At 42.3% G+C, this 10438-nt stretch overlaps 1 protein-coding gene across 1 annotated transcript in view; it reads left to right on the top strand.

Moving 5' to 3' along the window:
* Positions 1 to 10438, top strand: part of CPA6 (carboxypeptidase A6) — a 263494-nt gene that overhangs the window by 1180 nt on the left and 251876 nt on the right. The gene's annotated exons all lie outside the window — the stretch shown is intronic.

Here is a 10438-nt window from a genome sequence, read left to right as displayed (position 1 = left end):
CATTCCTGCATTTTAGGGCTGGAAGAGCCTTAAATAGCTCCTCTAGTTCAATTCCTTTCTACAGAGGAGGAAAACCAGGGTCTTAAATTTTTTTTTTCTTATTTTAAAAATATTTAGTTGAGGCGTAGTCGATTTACAATGTTAGTTGTTTCTTTTTTAAAATTTATTTTATTTTATTTGGGCTGTATTGGGTCTTCTTTGCGGCACGCTGGCTTTCTCTAGTTGCGGCGAGCGGGGGCTACTCTTCCCTGCAGTGCGCGGGCTTCTCATTGCAGTGGCTTGTTGCGCAGCTCGGGCTCTAGAGCGCAGGCTCAGTAGTTGTGGTGCACAGGCTTACTTGCTCTGCAGCAGGTGGGATCTTCCCGGACCAGGGCTCGAACCCGTTTCCCCTGCATTGGCAGCCAGATTCTTAACCACTGCGCCACCAGAGAAGCCCTACAGTGTTAGTTTCAAGTGTACAACATAGTGATTCAAAATTTTTAGAGATTTTACAACATTTAAAGTTATTATAAAATATTGACTATATTCCCTGTGCTGTACAATATATCCTTGTAGTTTATTATTTTATAACATCTTTATTGGAGTATAATTGCTTTACAATGTGGTGTTAGCGTCTGCTGTATAACAAAGTGAATCAGCTATACATATATGCCCATATCTCCTCCCTCTTGCATCTCCCTCCCACCCTCCCTAGGTGGACACAAAGCACAGAACTGATCTCCCTGTGCTATGCAGCTGCTTCCCACTAGCTAGCTATTTTACGTTTGGTAGTGTGTATATGTCTATGCCACTCTCTGGCTTCGTCCAAGCTTACCCTTCCCCCTCCCCTTAAATCTTTTAAAATAGACTACAGTTGCTCAATGATGGCCAGTTGAGGAAAACTTTCATATCGATCTGAATGATGGCCAGGTGTTGAAGCAAAGTTGTTCTTTCTAGGAATCGTGTAGAGAAGGATTTATAAGTGTGATCCTGGAAAAGAAAATTGTTTCTGTTTCTCTCCTGAAGAATCTGGGCACTGCTTTAGAGTTCCCCTGACTACAGTACTTACAGAGGAAATTGTTCCCTCAGTTTAAGGGGACACACGATGGGGGTGGAGGTGTTGGTGGGGATAAGGGCTGTGGATGGTAATACAATCCCCAAATTTTCCACCCCGGTGTTCCCGGGAGAAATAGAGGAGTTAACATCTGAGGACTGCTTTTATGTCTCCGGGACACACGGTCCGCCCTCGGAGCCCTGGGTAAGGAAAATGTGTTTAGTGACTGACGGTGCGGGCCAAGGTGTGGAGGCGTTTACTCCGACTCTTAATGGATGTCAGGCCTGTGATAAACATATCACGGATTTAGATGCGCCCGTGCGATGTAGGACCTCGCTCCTCTGCTCAGAGGTAGCCCCGTCCATAATGATTTCAGTTTGTGGCCCTCATCAATGGTAAGTGACCAGGCCTGCTTCAGGGGAGCAGGTGTGCACACTTCTCTAAACGCCACTTAGAAGAAACGAGGCCAAGGGCGGTGGCCTTTTCTTAGAGAATTTGGAATCTTTGTGGACGAAGTTGCACTACCTTTTCTGTTGTTCTGCAGAGAAAGTAATAGTTGCCATTTTCTCTTTGGCTGCTACCTAATAAGTTAGTCCCAAATGTACAAATGAAAGGTGACTGAAAGTTGGAAGAAAAAGATGAAACATGAGACCCTGAAGGGAGCCTTCCCTGTCCATCACAGGAGAGTTTCTCCAAAACCAGAGAGGTTTCAGAGCATACTCACCATCGAAAATGGGGGATTTTTACCTTCCCTTCATTAGATACATGTCATTCTCTCATCACCAAAGACAGAAATTCTGCCGAGGTTTGGGATTATTTTGCTCTACTCCCCCAGAAACTACTTTCTGCAAGTCTAGCTAAGAACCTGGTGGAATGACCTGGTAGAATAGTACTGAGCATTATTTTTGTTGCCCATACAAAGTTATCATTCTAAACCCTCATTTTTGTCCCTTAAGTAATTTGTTTTGGTGGTGTTGGTAGTAACTATGAAGCAGCCCTATTTCTTGCATTTTTGTTAAAAAAAAATATTTTTGTAAGTCTTGGTTGAATATAATAATAAGTGATTATCATTTGCAAGATTCTGAGCATGAACAAAAAGTAGAACACTCAGGGCAGACCAACGTGCTTCCTGAGAGCAGCTAATGAGCCTAGGCTTCTTTCTGCACAAACTGGTAATGATTGTGTGGTGCCAGCTGTATAATAGACGCTTGGGAAATAGCAGATTTAAGCATCTCATGAAGAAAATGTAGAGACTACAAGGAAAATCTGACAAAAACGAATATCTTTTTGGATATAACTACATCAAATTACAAGGAAGATTTAAAAATACATAGAAAAGGAATGAAGCTAAGTGTGGGAAATAACTTGACATCAAATAACATTTATTGATACTCTGTAAGCAGGCTTCAAGGGCTGCAAATGCACGTCAAACATTTTGATGATAAACAAATGTCAGTCAGTGAATGAGACTCTGACTAGGGCAAGTATCACTCCGTGTTCTCTCCTTTTCCCTCATCTCCTCGTATTCCTGGAAGCAGACCTAGTTATTTATTATACTGGGATCCTGAGGGCAAAAAAAAAGGATCTTGGGCTTTACATGAAATTAGGGTAGATTTTTCTAGTGATGGTAAAAGAGAGATCTAAGCCAGTGACACAATAAATTCTGGCAATGCTGTAGAACCAAAGTGGCTGTGATTCTTCAAGAACCACTTATTTGGTACTTTCTTCATGTATAATGTTTATAAGTCCTGAAGTTCAACTGCCTGGCTTTCGATTTTTGCTTTCCCATATCTAGTAGCTCTGTTACCTTGGGTAAGTTCCTTAAGCTCTCTGAGCCTCAGTTTCTTCACCTGAGACATGGAGACAATAATAGAACCTTCCCTGCCAAGTTGTGGGGATTAAATGCAATAGCATGGGTATTGCGTGGTTCTTGGCACTTAGCGGTCTTTCCACCCTGATAGCACAGAAAGTGGCCATGGGCGTGTGTCTCATTCCTTCAGTGAGTATTATTCCGGTGCCTACTTGTGCCCAGAGCATTGGTCAGTAGAGCTGAGGCCCTCTGAGAGCTTGCAGTTTAGCAAAGAAAGCAGCCCCACACATAATATTAAGATGTACACAGTGCTTGAGTGCTGTATGGGATGAGCAGCCTACTGTGGGAGCGTTAAAAGAGATCTAGGCACCAAGAAGGAGGGTAGAAATCCCTTCCCAGGCCTCCCCTATTCCGGTCACCCAGCCTTCAGGTACCTGGGCTGTGGGTGGAGAGAGCACAGACTTCCTGCCACCAGAGCTGCTCCGGGGTATGGAACACCCTGGTGCTGGGTCTGTCTGCGAGGCTTCCCGGACTCCTTCCTCTTCAGCCCTGCGGTTGGTGAAGACCTGTTGCTTTCTCTTTTCTTTCTCGGGGAGAAGCTCCAGTGACCGGCCTCTTCCCCATGAGCATAGGCATGTGCAGGCTGGTCATAGCCCAGTTGCCAGCTGCTGCATTCTGATTAGACAGTGTCCGTGCTGTACCCACCCCCATCCCTGTCCCCCATCCTGCCATCCCCCCCACACACACCCCAGTTATTTGTCAAGTTCACTAGTCATCCATGAGAACAGGACATGGAGATCCAGGAATTAGACTTGAAGGAAATAAGACTTCTTAAGGCAGTTTGGTCCTCGAAATCCTGTAAGCAAAGAGGCCCCAAATTTGGATGTGACATATTGAAGAGGACTGAGAAATACACGGACTTGGGAACAGATTTGACTTCAGGGACATCATCCTGTCTTCCACCTTACCTCTCTAGCTAGTCCCCTCCATCTTTCAACAGAAGCTTTTAAGTCTTTTGCCCTCTGATGGTGGCTTCCTTGGAATGTTCTGAATTTCTGGAAGCCTAGGGCTAGAGCACAAGAGATAAGCTGAGAGTTATCTTCTATGTTGGTGGTTAAAGCTATTTTCAGTTCGGATGGCCATGAATCCTCACTTGCCAGGGACTGTCCTAGTCTGCACCTGCTGTTCTGGGGTAGTAATTGGCAGTGTACCCCTTTCAGTCTGAGAAGGGTCCTGATTTGGATGGCAAATTGTGGTGTCAGCCTTTTTATTCTCCACTGTGTTTGTTTCCTTAATGAGCTCTACTTTAGGTCTTCAACTATCCTCTTATTTCATTGTTTGTTTTTTGAATTGTATTTATTTTTTATACAGCAGGTTCTTATTGGGTGTCCATTTTATACATGTTAGTGTATACATGTCAATCCCGGACTCCCAATTCACCCCACCACTCCCTCCTCTGCCACTTTCCCCCTTGGTGTCCATACGTTTGTTCTCTACATCTGTGTCTCTATTTCTGCCCTGCATCTTATTTCTTAAGAGCAAGCTTATCTCTAGTTCCTTCCATACCCCTAAAAAGAATCCTACTTGTCCTCTCTTTTGTAATAGCCACCAGCCATATTTAGGACGTCTTTATCTCAGGCTAGGTTAAGGTAACTTTCTCCTAGCTGATCTACCTTCCTATAGTCCTTTCTCAGACTGATGCTCTAAGACTTCTGTTGTGTTACTCTCTGGCTCAAAGATCTACTTTGGCTACCTATTGCCAAATCCATCAAATCCATTCTCTGCCAGGCTCTCAAGGCCTCTATAATCAGACTCTCTGGTTCCTCCGTCTCTATTTCACTCTCCTCAGCCCTGAAAGTCCCCTGTTAATAAGAGAATAGAGAGCTTCAGCCTTGCTCATCTTTAACAAGCAAGGCAGGCAGGCCTTCCTCATAATAAGGGCCTAAAGCAAGGAGGAGGCATCTCAGATCATGAATGATAGATTAAAATGTGCAGGATAGATACAGACTGGGGGCATGAGGCACTGGGAAGGGTGTATGGTGGGCTCTAAGGTTGCTTTTGAACTTTTGCCCCTGCAAGTTGGTCTGTGGTTAATACAATAGTTCTCTGGTGTCTTCTGGAAGTTTCTTTTAGCACTTGGCCCTAATTAGTGGGAGATTATTTTCGGTTTTCCTTAGGCACTAGCGCAGAGTGCAGCCCCCAAGTGTGGATTGTTTATCAGCTGATTACTCAAAAAGCTTTCTTCCCTGCCATGTGTTGCGTGTGGGGGCCTCCAGCTTTGCTTGTTAGGATGCACAGTGCTACAGCTCCTACCCCTGACCTGGACTCACAGACAGACGGTACTCCATAGGGATCAGCATTCCTCCTGCCCCTGAGCTGGTGGAAGGAGGAGCGTTTCCCTTGGAGCCCAGTCTGATGATGGAGCTTTTATTTTACGGCGCCAGGATACTTTCTGGGTAATGCCATTAAGCCTAATCACTTCCACCCTGTGAAAAGCAGCGAAGGATGTTAACGGTTCATGACTTCACAGCCTAGATTGTGCAAGCTACAGAAGCATTATGTTTTCTGTCTTTATACATGGAATTACTGAACGGAAAATTAAAACTTTTGTTGTTTTAGAGTCTTCATTATGATCAATTGGTAGATAACTAGAATATAGGATTAGAATTTGCTTTGCCAAATAAATGCCTTCCCAAACTGCCTCTGGGCATTAACTTCTTTATGATAAAGCAGAATGCAGAATATGAAGCTTTAGGATCTTGTTCTTTGTAGTACAGTAAATTTCCTTAAAGTTTTCTTATTAAAGGTTGAAGCAAATTTCTAAAAGGTTTTCTTCAACAAAATTACCATCTTTGTTCTTTTTCTCAGCATACTTTGAAAACAGTGAAACATTTTCTTATTTTAATATCTATGTTATTAAGGATACTGTTGGGTTGTTTTGTTTTTCTTTCACTTTTTTGCTAGAACAAAGACCCCAAAATTCAATGGCTTAAATGAGAAATTTACTTCTCTCTCATGTAAAAATCCAAAACTGGTATAGTTGATGGTGCCAGAGAATCAGGCTCCCTCTGTCCTATACCTCTGCTGTGCTCAACACTCAACTCCCAAATTTGTTAGGAAGGAGTCTTCCAGCTCTGCAGTCCAGCCAGCAGGAAAGTGGAAAGGGATGGTCACTCCTCTTTCCTTTAAAAGCACAGTCCAGAAGTTCAAACATCACTCCTTACTGGCCAGAATCAGTTAGATGCCCTCAGCTGCAAGGGAGGCTAGGAAATAATGGCCAGATCTGGAAGAACATACTGTGAAATAACTAGCAATCTCTCTCTCTCTGTGGTCACTCTTATATTTAATGAATGCCAACCCATTCTTCCACTTGGTTCTCCTAAAGAAATAATCCACCCAAATGGGCATTCAGAATTTTGCACTTCAAGCTGATATAACAGTGTGCATTTTTATTCGTATATGGTCTTTTAAAGTCAGAGCGTCAGAACTGAAGGAGACCAAAAAAAAAAAAAAAAATCATAGTCCAATCCTTTTATTTAATACCTAAGGAAGCGGAACTCCAGAAAGGAAAAAGGATTTGCAGAACTGATGGTGGAGTTGGGATGAAAATCCAGGTCAGCCAAGTTCACAGCTTTTTTTTTTTTTTTTTTTTTTTTTACAACACTCTGGTGAATCCAGAAAACTTCTTACTCTTTTCTATTCCCTAGACTTGTTGGGGGTGAAGTAAAGTGAGTTGGCAAGGCTGAGAAGTGTTTAATGAGGGGGGATTTCATTTCATTTCCATAAACATTTGTAGGGGATCTGGCCCTCTGCTAGTCTGGGACTACAGAGATGAAAGAACTGTCCATGTGCGCAGCATAATGAGTACTCGGGCAAGTAAACAAACAGTTCCAACTCTGGGATCACTGTGCCCTTAGAGAAAACTCTTGGAGCTGGGTAAGTGCAGGAGAGGGTCACTTAATCCAGACTGAAGGGTGGAGAGAGGTCAAAGAGGCTTCTTGGTTGCAAGATGAATCTTAAAAGACAAGCAGAAATTTGGGTGGATTATTAAATATGCAAGATATTTTACATTTTTCTTTTAGATGGTTGGTACTTATTAAAGGCCATGAGCCTCACCTCAGTCATAAAGAACAAGTAGAAATCAGGTTAAGTTTTTCCAGACACAGGGAATAAATTACATGCGCAAAGAACTACAGGTGAGAGAGCTTGTCAAGACTAGAAAATCAGAACAATTAAGCATGGCTAAAGTAAAGGGCATTCTCTTGGTGGGAGTAAGGAGAGATGAGGTAAGGCTTCAAGGTCATGAATCACCTTATGGCCCCATAGTGTGGAGTCCTGATTTCTCCCAAAGGTGACTGGGTGCTGATGAAGAATTTTCACCAGGGAATTTAGATAATTAGATTTTTTTGAGGAAAATTCCCTCTACCATCATTGAGAAGGGAAGATTGAGGGCTAAAGATTTGGAGGCAAGAAGACTGGGATATTATGGTGACCATGATAATACAGCAGAGCCTGGCTTCTGGTAGTAACAATTGAAGGGAAAGTAGGAAACCAATTAAAGAAATGTTTAGGCTGCAACTAGAGAAAAGCCCGCGGGCAGCAATGAAGACCCAACACAGTCATAAATAAATAAATAAATAAAATTTATAAAAAGACCCAAAACATACACATAATTTTAAAAAGTAAAAAAATAAAATGTATGTTTACCAAAAAAAAATGTTTAGGTGGTGGAATTTTCACAATTAGATAACCAAAGGGGAGAAGAAAGAGGAAATAGTATAAGGTGATTCTCGGGATTAGTTAACAGGACTGAGCTCTTTGCAGAGAAGGTTAGTACTTTCTCGGATGTGTATGGTTTGAGATGCCTATGAAGTGCCTGATTGGATAGATGGGTCTAAAGCTCAAGGGAAAGATCTAGCCTGTAATGTAGATTCCAGTAACTGATGTGTAAAGAATTTCTTGAAACTTTGAGTGTAGGATGAAGCACCCAGGAGGCACTTATTACATGAAAAGAATAGAGGGGGAAAGCCAGAGAAGAAACCAGTAGAAAGGCCTAGAGAGAAAATAAGAAACCCAAGAAATGTCAGTTAAAGGGATGTAAGAGATCCGAGAAGGAAGAGGTCAGTCACATCAAGTACTGCAAACCAATGGCCCATTGGTTTGGCCATTAAGGAAATCATTTGTGTTATCATCAGAAATGCTCTTGGTGGAATGAGGAGTGAAAACCAGAGCACAGTAGGTTGAGGAATGAATGGGATGTGAGGAAATTAGTAGTGAGTGTAGACCATAATTTTAAGAAGCTTATCCTTGAAGGGGGTGGGGGGGGAGGGTCAGTAACTAGAGTTGAAGAGTTGAACCATGTTGCTTTTACTTCTTAGGAAAGATAAGGCCATATTTTATGCCAGATGGTAGGAATAAGAAAAGAAAGCAAGATTACAGGTAAAGAAGAGGGAGGGGGAGAATGGTGGAGTTAGGTCTCTGAAGAGACAGAAAGCTAGCTGCCCTCTCTGTTTAAAGTAGGTGGAGGGTCCTCATCCTAGAAGAGACAGTGGATAGAGAACCTGATAAAAAGAGAGATGATTTAAAGTGTTCCTGAGGGAGATGACTTGAACCCTCAGAAGGATCACCAAGCATGACTGAGGGCCCAGCTGATGGTAGAGATGAGTTTGTAAAGGAACCATGAACCCAGCTCCATGATTTTCTTGAGGATCATCCCATGTTTCCTCATGTTATCTAGATCATGCCACCCTGGACCCTCATCCCTCAATCTATTACAGTTCCATGAAAGGGTGAGGATATATCTTTAAATAAGCCCTTAGGAAGCTATAAAGCAAGTCAAGCAAGATCAATGTCAGAAATCTCCCCATCCATCCTCTGCCTTTCTTGTCTTTGTACCTGCAAGGTGGGCTTCTGTAGCTGTGTCTGGCTCTCTTTCCCAAGAAGCAAATGCAGAGGAGCGAAAGCTAGGGGTCTTTCTTCCCCATCCCTCCTTCCTGCTTTCATTACTACAGTTCTGACAGTAGCCGCCAGCCTCTACTGTAATGGCTCCTGCTGGATAGCCTCTCCTCTAGGGCCCAGGTCATCCTGCTCTCGAGGAGGGTAATTTCCTTTCTTCGTTTGTCCCTTCAGACACAGGAATCACTAACCTCTAGCTTAGTGAGAAACCAAGCTGGAATCGAAAGCAGAAAGAATACACGTTTAACTGAAGATTTGTGTTAGAGCAACTTCTGGAGCTCAAAATGGTTCCAGAAAGAGGGCAGAAACGATACAGCAATGGAAGAGAGGATAAAGAAAAGACTGCCACTCATTTGTATTTCCCTAGCATCAAATGAAACGATAAAGTGCTTTGTAAATCGAAATGTATTATAAAGTACTATATTAGGTAAATTATTACGTCTGATATTAGTTGGAAAGGCTCTCGTGTAGATACATCCTGTTACAAAATTGATTACCTTTCCATTACCTTCTATCTTCCTGGTGAATTAAGTAAAAGATCCATGAAAATGGATCTTCTTAGTCAAATAAATGGGCATCCCTTTCCCTCCTCCTGTCAGTTATCTGAGAACTGGAGGTACAGTCTTCTCTTCCCTCTTTCCAGTCGACCCATCCTCCCTCATCTCAAAACACTTAACTGATCAAGTACCAAGAGGACCAATGATGACTTATCATTCCTTATCCCCAAGTAAGGTTAGGAATCACCAAAGGCAAGAGCGGTAGTCTGTGCATCCCGAGGGCTTATTTTATTTTTTTTAACATCTTCATTGGAGTATAATTGCTTTACAGTGGTGCGTTAGTTTCTGCTTTATAACAAAGTGAATCAGCTATACATATGTTTTAATCCAACAATCTAAACTGGAAAAAAAAAAAAACCAAATGGAAATGCAAGTATATTAGGTCAACACACCGTCTTCCTGCTCTTTCTCGACCTGTTTTTTTAACACACACATCATATATGTTTATAGCATTTCAGTCTTAGATTACCAACCAATGAAAGATGAAACTTCCACAGGATCACACATCTTATCACCAGATGAGAACCCTGGTCTATTTTTGCACCTACAGACTCTGTAGCCATTGCACATGTGACCTCATTTACCATACTGTCATTTCCCCATCTACCTTTCAGACTGTCCTCTTCTTATCAGACTAATACATGAATCGCCTAAATGTCTACTAAGTTCCTTCTTGTGATTTTTGTGAATGTAATGAGGACCCAAGACTTGTCATAAGATGGCTGGGGTCCTACCTGTCAATCATGTTTCCGTGGAACATATGTAACGTGTATGTGATAATGTGATAGCAACATATTCGGCATCAGAATTACTAAACATATGGAAGGTTTGAGACATTTGGGAAAAGCCCGTGTAGCAAAATGTTGGGAGTAGTTAGAAATTTGCTGCTGAAAAAAATACTCTAAGCCCTTGACTTTTAGGGCCTAAAATGAAGACACATGGGGGAGGCTATTTCTCCCTAAGTTTTCAGATCTCTGTGTAGAAGCCGTAGGGAAGAGACTGCAAATGGCAGGTAGAAAAGCATCCTAATACGATACCTGAGAGGAAAACCACATTGCTGTTCCAGAGAGAAATAGTCTGCCT

Source organism: Lipotes vexillifer, unplaced genomic scaffold, assembly GCF_000442215.2.
Source record: "Lipotes vexillifer unplaced genomic scaffold, Lipotes_vexillifer_v1.1 scaffold815, whole genome shotgun sequence".
NCBI lineage: Eukaryota > Metazoa > Chordata > Mammalia > Artiodactyla > Lipotidae > Lipotes > Lipotes vexillifer.
The sequence above is the reverse complement of the archived record's forward strand: the minus strand, read 5'-3'. Positions and strand labels throughout refer to the sequence as shown.